Below are 20649 nucleotides of genomic sequence, written 5' to 3'. Positions count from 1 at the left end.
CATACAAATATATTACATTATTACTGACTATATTTCCCATACTGTCTATTTCATTCCCATGATTCATTTATTTTGTAACTGGAAATTTGTACCTCTTTATTTCCCTCACCTATTTCACTCATCCTCCTCCCCTCCTCCCCTCTGGCAACCACCTGTTTGTTCTCTGTATCTATGACTCTGTTTTGTTTTGTTATGTTTGTTCACTTATTTTGTGTTTTAGATTCCACATATCAGTGAAATCATATGGTATTTGTCTTTCTCTGTCTAATTCATTTCACTTAGCATGATACCCTATGGGTCCATCCATGTTGTGGCAAATGGAAAGATTTCATTCTTCTTTACAGATGAGTGATATTCCACTGTGCATGTGTGTATATATGTATCACATCTTCCTTAGCCATTCATCTGTCAGAGGGCACTTAGGCTACTTCCATATCTTTGCTATTGTGAATAATGCTTCTGTGAACATTATATGTATATAATATACATATATCTTTTTGAATTAGTGTTTTTGTTTTCTTTGGGAAAATATCCAGAAGTGAAATTGCTGGATCATATGGTAGTTCTAATTTTTTGAGATACTTCTATACTGTACTCCACAGTGACTACAGCAATTTACATTCTCACCAACAGTGCTTAAGTTTTCCCGTTCTTCCACATTCTAACACTTATTTGTTGTCCTTCTGATAATAGCCATTTTGACAGGTGTGAGGTGATATCTCATTGTGGTTTACTCATGATTAGTGGCGTTGAGCATCTTTTTATGTGCCTGTTGGCCATCTGTATGTCTTCTTTGGAAAAATGTCTATTCAGATTCCCTGTGCATTTTTTAATAGAACTTTTTTTTTTTGCTATTGAGTTGTATGATTTCTTTGTATATTTTAGATATTAACCCCTTATCATATATATATATTGCTTGCAAATGTTTTTCTCCCATTCACTATGCAGCTTTTTCATTTTGTTGATAATTTCCATTGCTGTGCAAAAGCTTTTTAGTTTAATATAGTCCCATTTGTTTATTTTTGCTTTTGTTTCCCTTGCCTGAGGAGACATGTCCAAAAAAATATTGCTAAGACTGATGTCAAACAACATACTGTCTTAGTTTTCTTTGAGAATTTTTATGGTTTCAGCTCTTATATTTAAGTCTTTAATCCATTTTGAGCTTATTTTTGTATATGGTGTGAGGAAGTAGTCCAGTTTGATTTTTATGCATATAGCTGTCCAGTTTTCCCAGCACCACTTATTGAAGAGGCTGTCTTTCTCCATTGTATATTCTTGCCTCCTTCATCAAATATAGGGTGACCATATGTGCATGGGTTTATCTCTGGGCTATCTATCCTGTTCCATTGATCTATATTTCTACTTTTGTGCCAGTATCATACTGTCTTGATTACTGTAGCTTTGTAATATACTCTGAAGTCCAGGAGCCTGATTCCTCCAGCTCCGTTTTCCTTTCTCAAGATTGCTTTGGCTATTCGGGGACTTTTGTGTTTCCATACAAATAGTGAAATTTTTTGTTCTACTTTTGTGAAAACTGCCACTGGTAATTTGATAGGGATTGCACTGAATCTGTACATTGCTTTGGGTAGTATAGTCATTTTCACAATGTTAATTCTTCCAGTCCAAGAACATGGTATATCTCTCCATCTCTTTGTATCATCTTTAATTTCTTTCATCAGTGCCTTACAGTATTCTACATACAGGTCTTTAGTCTCCTTAGGTAGGTTTATTCCTAGGTACTTTTTTGTTGTTGCAATGGTAAATGGGAGTGTTTCCTTAATTTCTCTTTCAGATTTTTCATCTTTAGTGTATAGGAATGCAAGAGATTTCTATGCATTAATTTTGCATCCTGCAACTTTACCAAATTCATTGATTAGCTCTAGTAGTTTTCTGGTAGCATCTTTAGGATTCTCTATGTATAGTATCATGTCATCTACAAACAGTGACAGCTTTACTTCTTCTTTTCCGATTTGGATTCCTTTTATTTCTTTTTCTTCTCTGATTGCTGTGGCTAAGACTTCCAAAACTATGTTGAATAATAGTGGTGACAGTGGACAACCTTATCTTGTTCCTGATCTTAGAGGAAATGGTTTCAGTTTTTCACCATTGAGAACGATGTTGGCTGTGGGTTTGTCATATATGACCTTTATTATGTTGAGGTAAGTTCCCTCTATGCCTGATTTCTGGAGTTCCCTCTATGCCATTTTTATCATAAATGGGTGTTGCATTTTGTCGAAAGTTTTTCTGCATCTATTGAGATAATCATATGGTTTTTATCCTCCAATTTCTTAACATGGTGTATCACATTGATTGATTTGGGTATATTGAAGAATCCTTGCATTCCTGGGATAAACCCCACTTGATTATAGTGTATGATCCTTTTAATGTGCTGTTGGATTCTGTTTGCTAGCATTTTGTTGAGGATTTTTGCATCTATGTTCATCAGTGATATTGGCCTATAGTTTTCTTTCTTTGTGACATCTTTCTCTGGTTTTGGTATCAGGGTGATGGTGGCCTCATAGAATGAGTTTGGGAGTTTTCCTCCTTCTGCTATATTTTGGAAGAGTTTGAGAAGGATAGGTGTTAGCTCTTCTGTAAATGTTTGATAGAATTCGCCTGTGAAGGCATCTGGTCCTGGGCTTTTGTTTATTGGAAGATTTTTAATCACAGTCTCAATTTCAGTGCTTGTGATTGGTCTGTTTATATTTTCTCTTTCTTCCTGGTTCAGTCTTGGAAGTTTGTGCTTTTCCAAGAATTTGTCCATTTCTATCAGGTTGTCCATTTTATTGGCATATAGTTGCTTGTAGTGATCTCTCATGATCCTTTGTATTTCTGCAGTGTCAGTTGCTACTTCTCCTTTTTCATTTCTAATTCTATTGATTTGTGTCTTCTCCCTTTTTTTCATGATGAGTCTGGCCAATGGTTTATCAATTTTGTTTATCTTCTCAAAGAACCAGCTTTTAGTTTTATTGATCTTTGCTGTTGTTTTCTTCATTTCTTTTTCATTTATTTCTGATCTAATCTTTATGATTTCTTTCCTTCTGCTATCTTTGAGGTTTTTTTGTTCTTCTTTCTCTAATTGCTTTAGGTGTAAGGTTAGGTTGTTTATTCGAGATGTTTCCTATTTCTTGAGGTAGGATTGTATTACTATAAACTTCCCTCTTAGAACTGCTTTTGCTGCATCCCATAGGTTTTGGGTCTTTGTGTTTTCATTGTCATTTGTTTCTAGGTATTGTTTGATTTTCTCTTTGATTTCCTCAGTGATCTCTTGGTTATTTAGTAGTGTATTGTTTAGCCTCCATGTGTTTATATTTTTTACAGATTTTTTCCTGTAATTGATATCTAATCTCATGGCGTTGTGGTCAGAAAAGATACTTGATACGATTTCAATTTTCTTAAATTTACCAAGGCTTGATTTGTGACCCAAGATATGATGTATCCTGGAGAATGTTCCATGAGCACTTGAGAAGAAAGTGTATTCTATTGTTTTTGGATGGAATGTCCTATAAATATCAGTTAAGTCCATCTTGTTTAAAGTGTCATTTAAAGCTTGTGTTTCCTTATTTATTTTCATTATGGATGATCTGTCCGTTGGTGAAAGTGGGATGTTAAAGTCCCCAACTATGATTGTGTTACTGTCGATTTCCCCTTTTATGGCTGTTAGCATATTCCTTATATATCAAGGTGCTCCTATGTTGGGTGCATACATATTTACAATTGTTATATCTTCTTCTTGGATAGATCCCTTGATCATTATGTAGTGTCCTTCTTTGTCTCTTGTAATAGTCTTTATTTTAAAGTCTGTTTTGTCATACGAAAATTGCTACTCCAGCTTTCTTTTGATTTCCATTTGCATGGAATATCTTTTTCCATCCCCTCATTTTCAGTCTGTATGTGTCCCTAGGTCTGAAGTGGGTCTCTTGTAGACAGCATATATATGGGTCTTGTTTTATTATCCATTCAACCAGTCTATGTCTTTTGGTTGGAGCTTTAATCCATTTACATTTAAGGTAGTTATCATTATGTATGTTCCTATTACCATTTTCCTACTTGTTTTGGGTTTGTTATTGTAGGTCTTTTCCTTCTCTTGTGTTTCCTGCCTAGATAAGTTCCTTTAGCATTTGTTGTAAAGCTGGTTTGGTGGTGCTGAACTCTCTCAGCTTTTGCTTGTCTGTAAAAGTTTTAATTTCTCCATCAAATCTGAATGAGATCCTTGCTGGGTAGAGTAATCTTGGTTGTAGGTTTTTCTCCTTCATCACTTTAAGTATGTCCTGCCACTCCCTTCTGGCTTGCAGAGTTTCTGCTGAAAGATCAGCTGTTAACCTTATGGGGATTCCCTTGTGTGTTATTTGTTGTTTTTCCCTTGCTACTTTCAATATGTTTTCTTTATATTTAATTTTTGACAGTTTGATTAATATGTGTCTTGGTGTGTTTCTCCTTGGATTTATCCTGTATGGGACTCTCTGTGCTTCCAGGACTTGATTAACTATTTCCTTTCCCATATTAGGGAAGTTTTCAACTATAATCTCTTCAAATATTTTCTCAGTCCCTTTCTTTTTCTTTTCTTCTTCTGGGACGCCTATAATTCGAATGTTGGTGCGTTTAATGTTGTCCCAGAGGTCTCTGAGACTGTCCTCAGTTCTTTTCATTCTTTTTTCTTTATTCTGCTCTGCAGTAGTTATTTCCACTATTTTATCTTCCAGGTCACTTACACGTTCTTCTGCCTCAGTTATTCTGCTATTGATCCCTTCTAGAGTATTTTTAATTTCATTTATTGTGGTTTTCATCATTGCTTGGTTCCTCTTTAGTTCTTCTACATCCTTGTTAAATGTTTCTTGCATTTTTCTATTCTATTTCCAAGATTTTAGATCATCTTTACTATCATTATTCTGAATTCTTTTTCAGGTAGACTGCCTATTTCCTCTTCATTTGTTAGGTCTAGTGTGTTTTTACCTTGCTCCCTCATCTGCTGTGTGTTTTTCTGTCTTCTCATTTTGCTTATCTTACTGTGTTTGGGGTCTCCTTTTCACAGGCTGCAGGTTCATAGTTCCTGTTGTTTTTGGTATCTGTCCTCAGTGGCTAAGGTTGGTTCAGTGGGTTGTGTAGGCTTCCTGGTGGAGGGGACTCGTGCCTGTGTTCTGGTGGATGAGGCTGGATCTTGTCTTTCTGGTGGGCAAGTCCACGTCTGGTGGTGTGTTTTGGGGTGTCTGTGGCCTTATTATGATTTTAGGCAGCCTTTCTGCTAATGGATGGGGCTGTGTTCCTGTCTTGCTAGTTGTTTGGCATGGGGTGTCCAGCACTGTAGCTTGCTGGTCATTGAGTGAAGCTGGGTCTTGATGTTGAGATGGAGATCTCTGAGAGATTTTCACCGTTTGGTATTACCTGTCTCTGGGAGGTCTCTTGTGGACCAATGTCCTGAAGTTGGCTCTCCCACCTCAGAGGCACAGCCCTGATGCCTGGCTGGAGTACCAAGAGCCTTTCATCCACATGGCTCTAATAAAAGGGAGAAAAAATAGAAAGAAGGAAAGAGGATAAAATGAAATAAAATAAAATAAAGTAAGATAAAATAAAATAAAATAAAGCTATTAAAATAAAAAATAAGAAAAAAATTAAGAAAAAATTTATTAAGAAAAAATTTTTTTATTTTTTAAAATAAATTTTTTAATTTTTTAAAACAAAAAATAAAAAAATTATTAAAAAATTTATTAAGAAAAAATTTTTTAATTTTTTAAAATAAAAAAAATTATTAAGAAAAAATTTATTAAGAAAAAGAATTTTTTTAAGTAAAAAAAGCAAAAAACAAAAAAATGGATGGACCGAGCCCTAGGACAAATGGTGAAAGCAAAGCTATACAGACAAAATCTCACACAAAAGCATACACATACACACTCACAAAAAGAGGAAAAGGGGAAAAAATAATATATCCTGCTCCCAAAGCCCACCTCCTCAATTTGGGATGATTCGTTGTCTATTCAGGTATTCAACAGATACAGGTACATCAAGTTTTTTGTGGAGCTTTAATCCGCTGCTTCTGAGGCTGCTGGGAGAAATTCCCCTTTCTCTTCTTTGTTCGTACAGCTCCCGGGGTTCAGCTTTGGATTTGGCCCCGCCTCTGCATGTAGGTCGTCTGAGGGCATCTGTTCTTTGCTCACACAGGACGGGGTTAAAGGAGCAGCTGCTTTGGGGGCTCTGGCTCACTGAGGCCGTGGGGAGGGAGGGGTACGGATGTGGGGCGAGCCTGCGGTGGCAGCGGCCAGCGTGACGTTGCAGCAGCCTCAGGCGCACCGCGCGTTCTCCTGGGGAAGTTGTCCCTGGATCAGGGGACGCTGGCAGTGGCGGGCTGCACAGGCTCCTGGGAGGGGCGGTGTGGATAGTGACCTGTGGTCGCACACAGGCTTCTTGGTGGCTGCAGCAGCAGCCTTAGCGTCTCATGCCCGTCTCTGGGGTCTGTGCTGATAGCCGGGGCTCGCGCCCGTCTCTGGAGCTCGTTTAGGCGGCGCTCTGAATCCCCCTCTCCTCACGCACCAGGAAACAAAGAGGCAAGAAAAAGTCTCTCGCCTCTTTGGCAGCTCCAGGCTTTTCCCGGGACTCCCTCCCAGCTAGCCGTGGTGCACTAACCCCTTCAGGCTGTGTTCACGCTGCCAGACCCAGTCCTCTCCCTGCGATCCGACTGAAGCCGGAACCTCAGCTCCCAGCCCCCGCCCGCCCCGGCGGGTGAGCAGACAAGCCTCTCGGGCTGGTGAGTGCTGGTCGGCACCGATCCTCTGTGCGGGAATCTCTCCACTTTGCCCTCTGCACCCCTGTGGCTGTGCTCTCCTCCGTGTCTCCGTAGCTTCCCCCCTCTGCCACCCACGGTCTCCGCCCGCGAAGGGGCTTCCTAGTGTGTGGAAACCTTTCCTCCTTCACAGCTCCCTCCCACTGGTGCAGATCCCATCCCTATTCTTTTGTCTCTGTTATTTCTTTTTTCTTTTGCCCTACCCAGGTATGTGGGGAGTTTCTTCCCTTTTGGGAGGTCTGACGTCTTCTGCCAGCGTTCAGTGGGTGTTCTATAGGAGCAGTTCCACGTGTAGATGTATTTCTGATGTATCTGTGGGGAGGAAGGTGATCTCCGCGTCTTACTCTTCTGCCATCTTGCCCAGACCCCGCCTGATCACAGTATCTTTACATGTTTTTTTTTGTAAAGGTTTTTTTGCTGTGGACCATTTTTAAAGTCTTTATTGAATTTGTTACTGTATTGCATCTGTTTTATGTTTTGGTTTTTTTGGCCATGAGGCATTTGCGATCTTAGCTCCCCAACCAGGTATCAAACACTCACCCCCTGCATTAGAAGGTGGAGTCTTAACCACTGGACCGCCAGGGAAGTTCCTCTTTACATGTTATTTTAATATCATTTTCATTCCAAAAAGAAAAGTAAAGCCGTAAAACTACTTACTTCCAGCTGCAAGCATTAGCCAATTTCTTCATCCTAAACAGGACCTATAGACTGATTTTCATACAAATCAGTTGCTATTGCTATGTTATTGTCACATATATGTACCTACCCATCATCCCTTTCTATCTCCAATGTTGAGTGTACTACTTATGAAAGAAGTCTGAATTCTTTTTTTTCTAATACTTCAAACATACCACATTATTTTATACAAACTATTCAAGAGATAGCAGGTTCTATAAAATGATTGGGTTGCTCACATTTTGCTAAACTACCTAGATCCAATTATATTTTTTACTTTATATTATTAAGCTTTCTAGTAATAAACTTTTATTATGATCTTAAAAAACCAAAACAAATAAAAGAATTTTTAATAGTGTTGTTGTGATTTACCACATATTAAAGTTAATATTGGGAGCTGCTTGAATTTATCTCATGGTCATTTCCTAGAATCTAGTAATCATATTATTATGTTAAATTTATAAATTGAAATTTACTTATTTTACTTACGTTGTCCAATAGGAATAAGACACAAAGTATAAAAAATATATAACTAAATAAATATTGGTAATTTAGTAAGAATTTTATCTTGTTACAATTTATTTTCTATGAATATTAAAGAAAGTGTTTCTTGCTACATATATAAAGCTTTTTGACTCATAAATTTTCAGTATATGTATAAATTTTCATATATATATATATATATATGAAGATTATGCAGTTGTAATTTCACTGTAGACTTTCCCAAACCACTGGAGTAAATTTCTCTCTTTACCCATTGCTGACTAGTTGTGATCTACCAATGGAAGCAGTCATTCAGTTGATCTTAACACCTGAATCATCAAGCCAATTTAAGTATTCTAGATAGTAATATCTTCAGCTCAAGCCTAACTGGAACATCAGTATGGTACCCAAGTAAATGAACATAGATTTTGGTGGACTTTGCTGTCTCTTTTCTTGTTTGTTTTTTGCTCTATAATTCACCTTTTCCATGTTAAAACTTCAGGTTCAAATTCAGACAGATTCTAATTTCTTAATTCTTTCATTCTTCTGATTGAATCTTCAATTTTAAATTTATTCCAATTCCCAAATACCATTGTTCACAGTGATCCTATTGTAGTGGTTGTAGATTGGTTTATAAATATTCCCTAACTTAATTTGGAATAAAAAGAATTTGGGGGCTTCCCTGGTGGTGCAGTGGTTGAGAGTCTGCCTGCTAATGCGGGGGACACGGGTTCGAGCCCTGGTCTGGGAAGATCCCACATGCCGCGGAGCGACTGGGCCCGTGAGCCACAACTACTGAGCCTGCGTGTCTGGAGCCTGTGCTCCGCAGCAAGAGAGGCCGCGATAGTGAGAGGCCCGCGCACCACGATGAAGAGTGGCCCCCACTTGCCACAACTAGAGGAAGCCCTCACACAGAAACGAAGACCCAACACAGCCCAATAAATAAATAAATAAATAAATAAATAATTAAAGGTGCTAATAATTAAAAAAAAAATTTCATTGGGTGTTACACTTATGGTCTCTGAACTTAAAAAAAAAAAAAAAAGAATTTGGACTTCGAATTTAGAGGGAAAAAAAATACCGGATTAACTCTTTAGGACTATTTTCAGCATCTGACTGGAATTTTAATTTTTGTTATGTGTTTGAAGTAAGGACAAACTATAGTCTAAACCAGGTTTAGTCTGTCATTTGATTCTTTTCATATGTTTCTTTACTTATCCATACTAATTATATGTGTTCCATGTTTTAGATTTTTGTATATGTGCTTAGATTTTTAAACGTGAAGTGTCTGAAGAACTTCATTACTACTTTCTTTTAGCTATATCTTACAAGATCAATGTGGTTATTCACAGTCACAAACAGAAATAGTTCCCTAGGATAGTTCACCTTAGCAGTTTATTTTTACTACTTTAGAGATTGAAAATTCTCTGATAAAATGAGTTCATTCTTCTTCATAGAAAAAAATTTTGATGATAGATTTATTAAAATATAATTTGTTATAAATTTCACAATTTTAAATTGTACAATTCAGTGCTTTTTGGTGTATTCAGAATGTTGTACATCAATTACCACTTATTCCAGAACTTTTTCATCACCCCAAAAAGAAATCCTGTACCCCTTAGCAGTCACTCTTCATTCCCCTCTACTCCAAGCCCCTGGCAATCATTAATCTTCTTTTTGTCTCTGTGTATTTGCCTATTCTGGACATTTTATATACATAGAATCATACATTATTCTGCTTTTTGTGTCTTGCTCCTTTCACTTAGCATAATGTTTTCAAGTTTCATCCATGTTGTAGCATGTGTCAGAATTTCATTCCTTTTTATGGCCAAATAATATTCCATTGTATGGATGGTACTACATTTTATGTATCTGTTCATCAATTCATGATAGTTTATTCTTTTTGAATCAGTTATTATCAGTGACAAGAAGCCTAAAATTATCTTGGTACAGAGCAGTCTTTGATGTATGTTTTAGGCATTAAAAAGTAGTGGGTTTTTTTTTTTTTTTTAATTTTGGTATGTTTTTTAACAGTTGTAATGGGTTTAAACTTACCTTTCAAAACTAAAAAGTTATTAATTACAAAACACATCTGACTCCCAAAAGTTTTGAATGAAGGTATTGTGTAACCTCTCTGGAAATTAAGAGAAAAGGAGGATTTGGTCATCTGTTGAGAATATTTAATTTATCCTTTTTTCTAGATAAACATTCACTAGACCCTGCCTTCCTTATATCTGTAACTGAAGTGCATCCTTTTTGAAAAGAGAGTCTCTCTTCTGTTTTCACCACCAGGAACTGAGTTCATTTTTGTTCTAGATTATAAAGTAGCAGCTTCTTTACATCTGTGAGCACCTTACTTTGCATCTATTAAAGAAGTTAACAAAGTGAATTTTAACAATCAGTATACTTGTCACTTTTCTAGCTACCAGCCTGTAAGCTCCTTGAAAACAAAAACTGTCATTTATCTCTTGGCTTTTTTCCACAAGGCTGGCAAAGAGTTTCTACTCATCTGTTTGCTGGAGGAATAATGAATGAATATGTAGAGTGAATAAATATTATCACTTATTTTTCCTATTCTTTGGTACAGTGTTTCTCAACATTTTTTTAATAGGTAAGTGTTAAAACTTTCAAGAAGAATGTCACTGTTTTTCAGTTACAAAAATGTTGGGAACCTATATTGTTAAAAATTGGATCACAACCCAAAGCTTTATGAAGGAAGATTACAAATCAAGGGGAAATGGACCTCTATAGTGAACATTCAGAGAAGTAACATTTCTAAATGTGACAAGTTGCAAAAACATAAATATTTAGAAAACGGTTTATTGCATAAAACTCCTATGAAGCCTGTAAATCTGCTTGTAAAATCAGCTGATTTTAATTTCTAAATAAGAGAAAATTTTACTCAAGAAAATTTTGAAAATGATCATCACCATATTCTTTTTAATACTGACTTTTAGAATATTTGAGTCTTTTAGGGGTTCCTTTTGATTAGATAAATGCAACTTACAGATTTGATGACAGTCATCTTAAGGCAGATTTACAGGCTTCATAGAATGTTTATTCTCCTCATTAATTATATGTCACCAAAAGTTTCTTTGTGTTTGCTGTCTTTAACCAGCAATCTGTGTGACAGTAAATTTGAAAATGTAGGACTGGTAGTTAAACAATTTAAACCTCTGTAATAATCACAAACACCATGGAGTCAAGGAGGTCATCCGAGTGATCAGCTGCCTGAGTGGCTGCGATGCAAGCATGCTTCTCAGGCCCCTAGGATAGTCATTGACTCATATGCCTTGGGTGCTCTCAAATCATTCCATTAAATAACTATGCAGTTATTAATTTCTTAAATTAAAAATTTAAACAGATGTTTTTACCGCCTTTAACATGAACTCCTTGGAAAACTCTGTGACCTTCTAGATCAGGGATCAGCTAACTTTTTCTGTTAAAGGCCAGATAGATAGTAAATATTTTAGGCTTGACTAACCAGCAGGTCCTCAACTACTGTTGAGGCATGAAAGAAGTCACAGGTGATACACGAACGAATGAGCATGGCTGGGTTTCAGCTTTATTTATGGACACTTAAATTTGAATTTCATATAATTTTCAGGTGTCATGATTTTTTTTTTCTTGTGGTGCTTTCTGAACCACTTAAAATGTAAATACCATTCTTGGCTTGGGGGGCTCAGGGGGCATACAAAAAACAGGTAGCAAACTGGATTTGTTTTCTGGCTGAAGTTGGCCAACCCCTACTCTAGATGGTTAAATCTTCTGGTTGGGAAAAGTCTGCTGTAGTAGTACGTTCTTAAACTCCTCCACTACCAATTCTATCATGCCATCCCAAAGTGATTTGAGCTTATGCCTGAAGACAAAAGATGTTCAATTTGTTACCAGCAGCTTCTGTATGACCCCAATAATGTTGCTTCTTTCTCCCACTTCACAAGTAGCTCACAGAAGTAAATAAGAGGAAATTTCAACACTGCCTGCTGTGAAACTAATCGTCTTTTGTTAAGATGATGTAGTGTGGCATAATGGAAAGAAAAACTGGGAAACTTAGAAACCAGGGTGTAGTTGGTTTTACCACTACTCAAAGTGGTCAAGTTTCTCAAACTTCTGAGGCTTCATTTTCTCTCCTGTTCATCTGGAAGAAGTATTGAGGTTATATTGTAGTAGTAGATATGAAATCACTGGTAAATTAAAAAGCATACAAAACATTGCCATTGTGGTGGTGGTAGTATTGAATGCTTTATTATTTACTCTTACATAAGATTTCTTGCAGGGTTCCCTATATGTGCTGAAATATTCATTCCTCTTGAAGATTAGGTATAGGTTAAGGATTGCTCATAAACTTTCCACAGGCATTTTACCTCCACATACTCTCACACTTTCAAGCTACCCTCATCTCCTTACTGTATAGATGTACCAAGTTCATTACTAACAGTACTATGAAATTTTTAAATTATATTCCTCGTATTCTTTCTTATTCCTTTATGAGGGTAGAGACTTTGTCTCATCCCACTTGTATCTTCAGTACCTACAGCAATGTCTGGAATATATTTGAGTCTCATAAATAGTTTCTGAGTGAATCAATGACAAAAATAATCCCATATGTTTACTTTGCCTTTCATTATCACAAGGAATATAGAAAGCTCCTTACAAACAAAATGTATTTAAATACATAAAATACATAGGATTACAAAGGAAATCTACTTTTTGCAACTTTACTAAAATGTAGTTCTATCCACAGATCCTTTAGGTCCATGAACCCTGGTTTTTAAAATATGGAAGAATTTTTAACTAGTATCAGGGGACACACAATCCATAACTCTAAACTGCTTACTTTGACAGGATCAAAAAGCAAATGCAAACTTCATTTGGTCTTTTTAAGAAATCCTTCCTCTGCACTTTTAAATTATAACAAAAAGAACGATGAAGTTTTTAAAGCCGATTTTGCTTAAGTTTCTTTTGGTTGCAATAAGAAAAACAGAGTTTGGCAAGCTTATTTTAAAAGGGCATTTGCCTGGGAAGATACTAGAGTATCCTGAAATTCACAGGTGGGAAGAAAAGGAACAAGGGTAGCTCTGGGGATTTCACCTTTCTCTAGAGTAGAGCCATTGATGGGGACTCCCACTCACATGTCCAAATTTCAAGCTACTAAAAGAGAAACCTGGATGATTCAGCTTGGATCACAGATGCATTCCTGAATTGGTCAGCCGAAGTCAGAGGGTAGAATTATGCGGTAGAGCTATGAGCATTGAGGGCCACTGTTCGGTGTCAGGGTGAGCTGGGAAGTTACTTCAAGAGATGTGTAGTCTTATTAGTTTGACTCCAGAAAATAGTACATTTATTTTATATTAATGTCTCAAGATGAAACATTACACTCAAAGCTACAAGACATCTTTCTCCACTGACAATTAGACTACATTTACAATTATGAATTTCAATATGTGCCAGATCACCCACTGCTGTATTAATAAATGGCTTAATATCTTATAATACAGTATGCCAGTATAATGTAGTGGCAATATAGCTTAGGGGCTTAGAGTGTAGGCCCTTGAGCTAGACTTGCATGGCTTCATATCCAGCTCTACCACTTTATTAGCTGTGAAAGTTTGGACAGATTACTCAATCTCTGACCCTCATTTTTGCTGTCTATAAAAAGGAAGTTTATCAGTGAGCTTTTGCTGCAGTACAAACCACCACAAAAATCTCACTGGCATGTCACAATAAATGCATTTAGTTCTTGCTCAGAAGTCGGGGGGTAAGCAGGAGGAGGTCTGATCCAGGTTGAGCTCAACTGGACATGGTTCCAAGTGGAGGATGGGCCTAAGTCTGTGCCACATGTCGCATCTTCCTTGGACCTATAGCTACCTGAAACATTTTTTTCTCAGAGTAAAAAGCAAGAGTGCAAGGAAGAAGCCCACTTACTAAAGCTACATATTTCAAGGCTCTGCTTGTGTGTTGCCTGCTGTTATCCTATTTGGTCAAAGCAAGTCACGTGGCCAAGCCCAAACTCAAAGAGCAGAGAGGTATACATGCACCTCCCATGAATGTGTAGTGGGGAAAGGGAGGAATAATCCAATATACCATAGAGATTTAATATTAGTATCTAGCTAATAGAGTTGTTGTAAGTTTAATACTATACATACAGAGCTTAGAATAGCACTTGGCACATAGTAAATGCCCAATAAATATTTGTTATTATTAGGCATACTCTTATGCAGAAACTCACACAGAAGTTCAGTATTGTTTACCTGTGATATAAAGTAGATATTTTACAAATGTGTCACTTCAAAACATGCATGCATAAATTTAATTAAAAACTTATCTCTAATTTTTAAATTGTAGATTAGATGAACAAGATTATACATCTTTCAGACTGGCCAGCCAGCTTCTGGGATAGTCAGAGTGGTTACTGCCTCAATTACTTAACTCATAAAGTCATAGAACTACTAAAGATTGAGTTCTGCCCTCTCATTTTAGAGATAATGTGTTGGGCCAAGAATGGTGAGGTATCTAAATCAAAGATAAAGAGATAGATGGATAGATAAATGATAAATAGATAAGTAAACAGAAAATGGGAATGCAAGGAAGCACCTAGATCTCTAGAATTCCAGTTGAAAACTTTTCCCACTATATTACACAGCCCAGGTGTTGTTTCCTGTAGTTTTGTTTTTGCTTTTGTTTTGAATTTTTGAATTTTATTTTTTTATACAGCAGGTTCTTATTAGTTATCTATTTTATACATATTAGTGTATACATGTCAATCCCAATTGCCCAATTCATCCCACCACCACCCCCCGCCACTTTCCCCCCTTGGTGTCCATACGTTTGTTCTCTACATCTGTGTTTCTATTTCTGCCCTGCAAACCGGTTCATCTGTACCATTTTTCTAGGTTCCACATATATGCATTAATATACCATACTTGTTTTTCTCTTTCTGTCTTACTTCATTCTGTATGACAATCTCTAGGTCCATCCACGTCTCTACAAATGACCCAATTTCGTTCCTTTTTATGGCTGAGTAATATTTTCTAAGTGCTGTTTATCATATTTTTTTCTTTCAGCAAACCATATAAGAAGAAATAATTTTAAGAAGCTTTTAAAATATTTTTTTCAACTGTTCCTTCAATTGAGAAGAATAATATTATAGGATAGGGTTTACTTATAATGTTAAAAAAAAAAAAAACTAATCCTGACAGAAACCTTCACTTACCTACTTAACTAATATTTATTGAGTACTTATCTGTTAGGCACTTGCGCATACAGCAGAAAAAGAAAAAAAAAGCTGGTCTTGTGAGCATACATTACATAGAGGAGACAGGCAATAAACAAACTAATACATAGTATATTCCACAATCCTTTATCTGCAATTCCAAAATACAAAAGCTCTAAAACTGAAAGTTTTTGCAATTCATATAATGGTAAAACCTGACCTAATCTTAACTTGTTTAGTAGTAAAACTGATATGAGCTATTTATTGTCTTTTTACAAATACCACTGAGAACGGATACATGTTTTGCTGTAGAGATATTAACATATTTTATTTCAGAGTGCTGTCCCAGACCTCTCAGACTAGGGGGAGAGGCTGCATAATTATAGTCCATTTACCATATTACCTTTAAAAACTCAAATAATACTTAATCCCAAAACACATCTGGCCCCCTAGGGATTATATTGGGTTGTTTAATATCTAGAAATTATAAATACTGTGACTGGAAATGAAGTACGTATGGGTATAGAAAATGAGGGTCAGTGGGGAGAAGGATGAATGCTGGAGGGTGGGAAAGTTGTTTAGCTAGTAGTAAGAGAAAACCTCTCTGAGAGGTGACATTTGAGCAGATTCTTGAAACATGCAGTGGAGCTCTCAGGGAAAAGAATGTTTCAGTCATTGGGAACAGACATGCGCCTAGATGGAGAAATGTTCCAGTCTGAGGAGGAACCAAGGTCAAAGACCTTACCCAAAAGTGTGCTTAGTATATTTAAGGAAGAACAAGAAGACCACTAGGCTGTAGATTACACAGCAAGGGGAAAAATGATAGGATAGGCTCTCAGAGGTAGCCAGGGCCCAATCATCTAAGGCAAGATAAAGCCTTTGGATTTTATCATAGATGTTCTGGGATGTCTTCAAAGTGTTTTGATCAAGAGTGTCTAAAATCCAATTTTCTTTTTAAAAATATTGCTCTGTGGATAATAAAAATATCCCTTTTTTGCTATATGGATAATAGATTGTTGCAGTACCAAAGATTAGAAAAAATAAATTATCATAACTGGTTGAAATTCAGAAATTTAACAGTGATTGGTCATTTTTAATAAAATACTCTTAATCATACTTTAATAAAATAGTATCTTAGGTGTTATTGAGCAAGTGCTGTGCTTTGAATTAATAATCTAAATATTACTTAACTATCATGTTCTTTCTTTCTAGATTTTTCTCTAAGCATTAGGGCTGAGAAACTAGCTTGGTCATGATAATGCTATTCCCAGTCTCCCTCCCTCTTCCAGAGTCTTCTCTTCTACCTGCTGGGAGATAACTAGAGGAAAGAGCCCTGGATTTGGAATGATAAGAACTGGTTTCTCATGCTGGCTCTGCTACCAGTTGACTGTAACAATGGTTGAGTTGTTTAACCTGTCTGGATTTGTTTCCTATCCTGTAAGATACGCGGATTGAATCATCTGATTTATATAGCTCTTTCTTACCTGAAGTCATAAATTTAGCAAGTCCTGTGTGTAAGACTAAAATTCTATGATTCTTAACGAGACCTCATTAAGAATCTCAAAATGTCCTTAAATATGAATCTGAAGAAATACAGAATAACTGTCTGTCTGTTCAGAATTCACCCGTATTTCCTTTTTAACAGGACCAAGGAAATATATACCAGAAGCCAAGAGCACAGAGTATTTTTCTTCATCAATCTGTAGAACTGTAATACTCCTCTAATTCCATCAAACACAAAGGAATGATCACCTTGGCAGATGGCCACAGAGGATGTCAACAATTTTTTGGAGGCAAGCAATGAAATATTTGTGCTATGAGTTTTCTATTATTAAGTATGTAGAAACAAGTAGAATTATCTTATGTTTTAATGAAAAAATAAAAAGTAGTCTTTAATATAGCAATTTATATAAGCACAGCTATTTCTCTTTTTCTTTTTTTCTTTTTCCTGAGCACTGTTGCATGTCAAAAATTATAGTAAGCTGCTTTTGCCCTTACCTGGAGTACTATATAGTATAGGACTACATTATATCCCTAAATGCAAAAAATTTAAATAATAAAAATTATGTACCCATGTTTGAAAATAGGGCTCTTTGCATCTATCTTGGACACACATATCATATAACTACAAATACTAAATAGTTCGGGAAGTTAGAATTATTTTCTACTTATTTTAAAATTATCCATGCCATGTATGAATTTTTTTGTTTAATTTCTACATTTTTTTCCCTCACTTATTTTAAACAGCTATTCTGAAGTGCTCCAAAATCTTGGGATGTCATCCCTTTACATCCCTAATAGCTTCATATTTTATGAGAATCGTACACCACAAGATCCCATTGAGCATTTCGTTACTTTCACAGCAGCTCTTATTGCTCCTGGAAAAATAGCTGGCCAAGGATTATGGACCACAGTGCCATCTTCAAAATAGAAATTAATTACATTACCCTTTAAAGGGGGTTTGCTTGGAAAGAAATTGACTGGATTATAAAGAAAACAATAATAAATGTAAGGAATCTGCTCTGTATTTTCATGAAAAATAAAGACTTAAGTAGATGAATATAAAATGAAATAAAAGTAAACTCATAAAAATTTCAGTAGAATGCACTAAAGTTGAATTTCTCCAAGCATTTTATACAAACAAAGAAACTGTAGATACGTTCAGAATTTTTAATTTAGTGTTAATTCAACTCATAGGCCTAAGGTCATCCAGCAAATGAGTCTGCTTTTTAAGCTGTACGTAAAGGGATGCTTTCTAGGTAAAGGAGACCATAAATGTTTTAAAAACCCAGTGTAGAGCTTCTGAGTTTTCTTTCAGTAACTAGAGTCAAAATTAGTTCTTGCTTTTCTGTTGGGGAAAATTTCATCTAATTACATTCAAATTAATTCTGCAACTTTTTGGACAGCAAATCCTGATCACAAAAGAAAAGAAAAAGCAGCTGTGTTGCCCTTTCCTCGCAGTTATAAGAATAGCATTATTATGCAGTCACTAGGCTTTATAGAACCATAAGTGATTATCCACTGGCGGCTTTCTGGCAGAGAGACACCTAAAACCTTTCTGAACTGCTGATAATGTATGCCTTCTCTTTTTAAGGATCTTCAGAAAAATAGATTTCATTGCTTCCTTCAGTAAACCAATCTAGTATAACAGCTCTCAGGAGTAGGGAGATCTTTCTTAACCCTTTTATTAAGTGACTGTTTCTAAAACTTCTTTTCTCAGAATTACACTTTAATCATGATTTAAATCTTCTCTTAGTTTGATATACATAATTCACCTATTTAAGAAAATAGTTAAAATTGACCATTGCTAAATTAATGGAACTAGTTCCTATAAACAATGCTTCTCTGTAAGCAACCTGTAGTCAAATTTCTTCTTTCTCTAATATTTCCTTTTTTAACTCATCCACATGTCATATCTTATTTTGATCTTCAGTTATTCTTTAACCACAGCAACGTATCTTGTGTCAGATAGCTGTAATTTATATTTCTTCCACAGTATATTAAGAACCAGCCCTTTGTTCTCTTTGAATTGCATTCTTTTTATGACCATGTCATTAATAAGCCACAGATATTTATAATTCTAATCAAAAGTGCTATTTCATTTATTTCCCATATTTTAACATTTATTTGCAAATTATGATTTAAAAAAATTTCAGTAGTTAGAAAGGCAATTAGAACATAGCGGGTATGACTTACAAGCTTGCTATTCAAGAACACAAATTCATAGAACAGATTAAGACTGACTGATTAACCACAGGTGTGCCACACCCACCAGCTGTGTGACCTTGGACAAATTATTGATTCTCTCTGACCCCCAGTTTGTACATCTTTAAATTTGATAATAATAATATAATTGTAAGGATTAAATGGGATGGATAATATAAGTAAAAAGCTTAGCTACCTAGCACTTGTGTAGTACATAATTCAATAAATAAGTGATACCATTATTCTACTTTTTGCAAAATGAATAAAAACAAGTTTCCTCATAGTAGCAAGCTGAACTCTTGCAAAAGCAATAATGAATTTGTCCATTATACTCATGCCAAATTTCTTTTATCATGTTTGTTGTACTGCTAGTAAATTTTATGCACATTGAAGTTTCCCAATCAGCAGTTTAAAGTTGATTTTTAAACATGTAAAAATAGTTTATTCAGAAATAACCATTAAAAAACATAATTCTTAAAAAATGGTTGTTAACCTTTTAGTCTCATGAAAACTATGTATATTCCAAATTTTGAAAGAAATTTTACTTGGGTGTTCATGGACTCACTGCCTATTATAAAATTTAACTTCATATCAACCACTGTTATTTGGAGAAATATTCCATGTGCAAGGCAGAATGATTTGAAGAATTTTCTTATTTGGATTAAATATCTTTTATGTACACATTGATCAGATATTTATTTAGTCTGAGAAACTGATTTGACATTTCACTAGAAAAATATAAGTAAACAGGCAGTTTGGTTCTCTGTTAAAGTTTCCTAGGTTTCTGTAACATTACCACAAACTGGATGGTTTAAATTAACAAAAATTTATTCTCTCACAGTTCTTGAGACTAGAATTCTGAAATCAAATTGTCCATGGGGCCATGTTATTTTGAAGGCATTGGGGAGAATCTGCTCCATGCCTTCTTCTTAACGTATTGGCGACGTTCCTTGGCATGCGTTGGTTTATAGACTCATCACTCCAATCTCTGCCTCCCTCATCACATGGTTTTCTCCCTGTGTGTCTGTGTCTCTTCTCCTCTTATTATAAGGGCACAGTCATGTTGGATTCAGCATGACTTCATCTTAACTTGATTACAACTGCTAAGATCCTGTTTCCAAATAAGGTCATATTCATAGGTGTTGAGGGTTAAAATTTGAACAGTGTATTTTGGGGGAACACAATTCAACAATAACACTGTCTTTTATATATATCTTTTTTTTTTTTAACTGAAAATAAAGTTAGGGAAGAAAAATTGATTTTAAAAACAAAGAGTTTTTTCTCCTAAAAAAGAAGTTTTTACACTTGTGAAAAGACACATTTTGCTTATAATGATTTGGCAGTATCTTTTCTTGAACATTGTTTCTTGATACTTTTTCCCATCTCCTCTATAGCTCTATTTCTTAAAATTATGTAACAATAGCTATCATTTTATTTGTTTACTTGAGATCAAAGTTCAAATAATAGCATTATTGTTTTATTATCAAAGGCTTGAGTCCATATTACACATATCAACAAATGAAACACCCTAAAGACTGTAAAGATGGTATAACATTTGCATTTATAATTGTACTGATAGTTGTACTTTGTAAATGAACTGAGTCAGTTTTTCCTTTCCTTTCCTTGATTCAAACCAAGGTTACATTTTATTTCCATGAGTAAGAAATTCGCTTTAAATAAAGTTAAGAAAAATTGATGACCTTTCAAAATGAACATAGCCACTATATATATACATTTTTTTTTCATTTAGAGGCTCTAGTTTATTTCTGTTTAACAAATAAAAACACTGCCTACTGAA

General features: G+C 35.5%; 1 protein-coding gene across 25 annotated transcripts in view; it reads left to right on the top strand.

Moving 5' to 3' along the window:
- Positions 1-20649, top strand: part of MBD5 (methyl-CpG binding domain protein 5) — a 412237-nt gene that overhangs the window by 152289 nt on the left and 239299 nt on the right. For 23 of the 25 annotated variants that reach the window (XM_082397219.1, XM_082397215.1, XM_082397223.1 and 20 more), the window contains one exon: positions 16792-16939. The exons of the other annotated variants lie outside the window; for them this stretch is intronic. The gene's annotated coding sequence lies outside the window, so the exon portion shown is untranslated. The remainder of the gene's footprint in view (positions 1-16791; positions 16940-20649) is intronic. 25 annotated transcript variants of the gene reach the window in all.

This window comes from Balaenoptera borealis (genome assembly GCF_965194805.1).
Source record: "Balaenoptera borealis genome assembly, chromosome: 6".
Taxonomy (NCBI): Eukaryota; Metazoa; Chordata; class Mammalia; order Artiodactyla; family Balaenopteridae; genus Balaenoptera; species Balaenoptera borealis.
The sequence above is the reverse complement of the archived record's forward strand: the minus strand, read 5'-3'. Positions and strand labels throughout refer to the sequence as shown.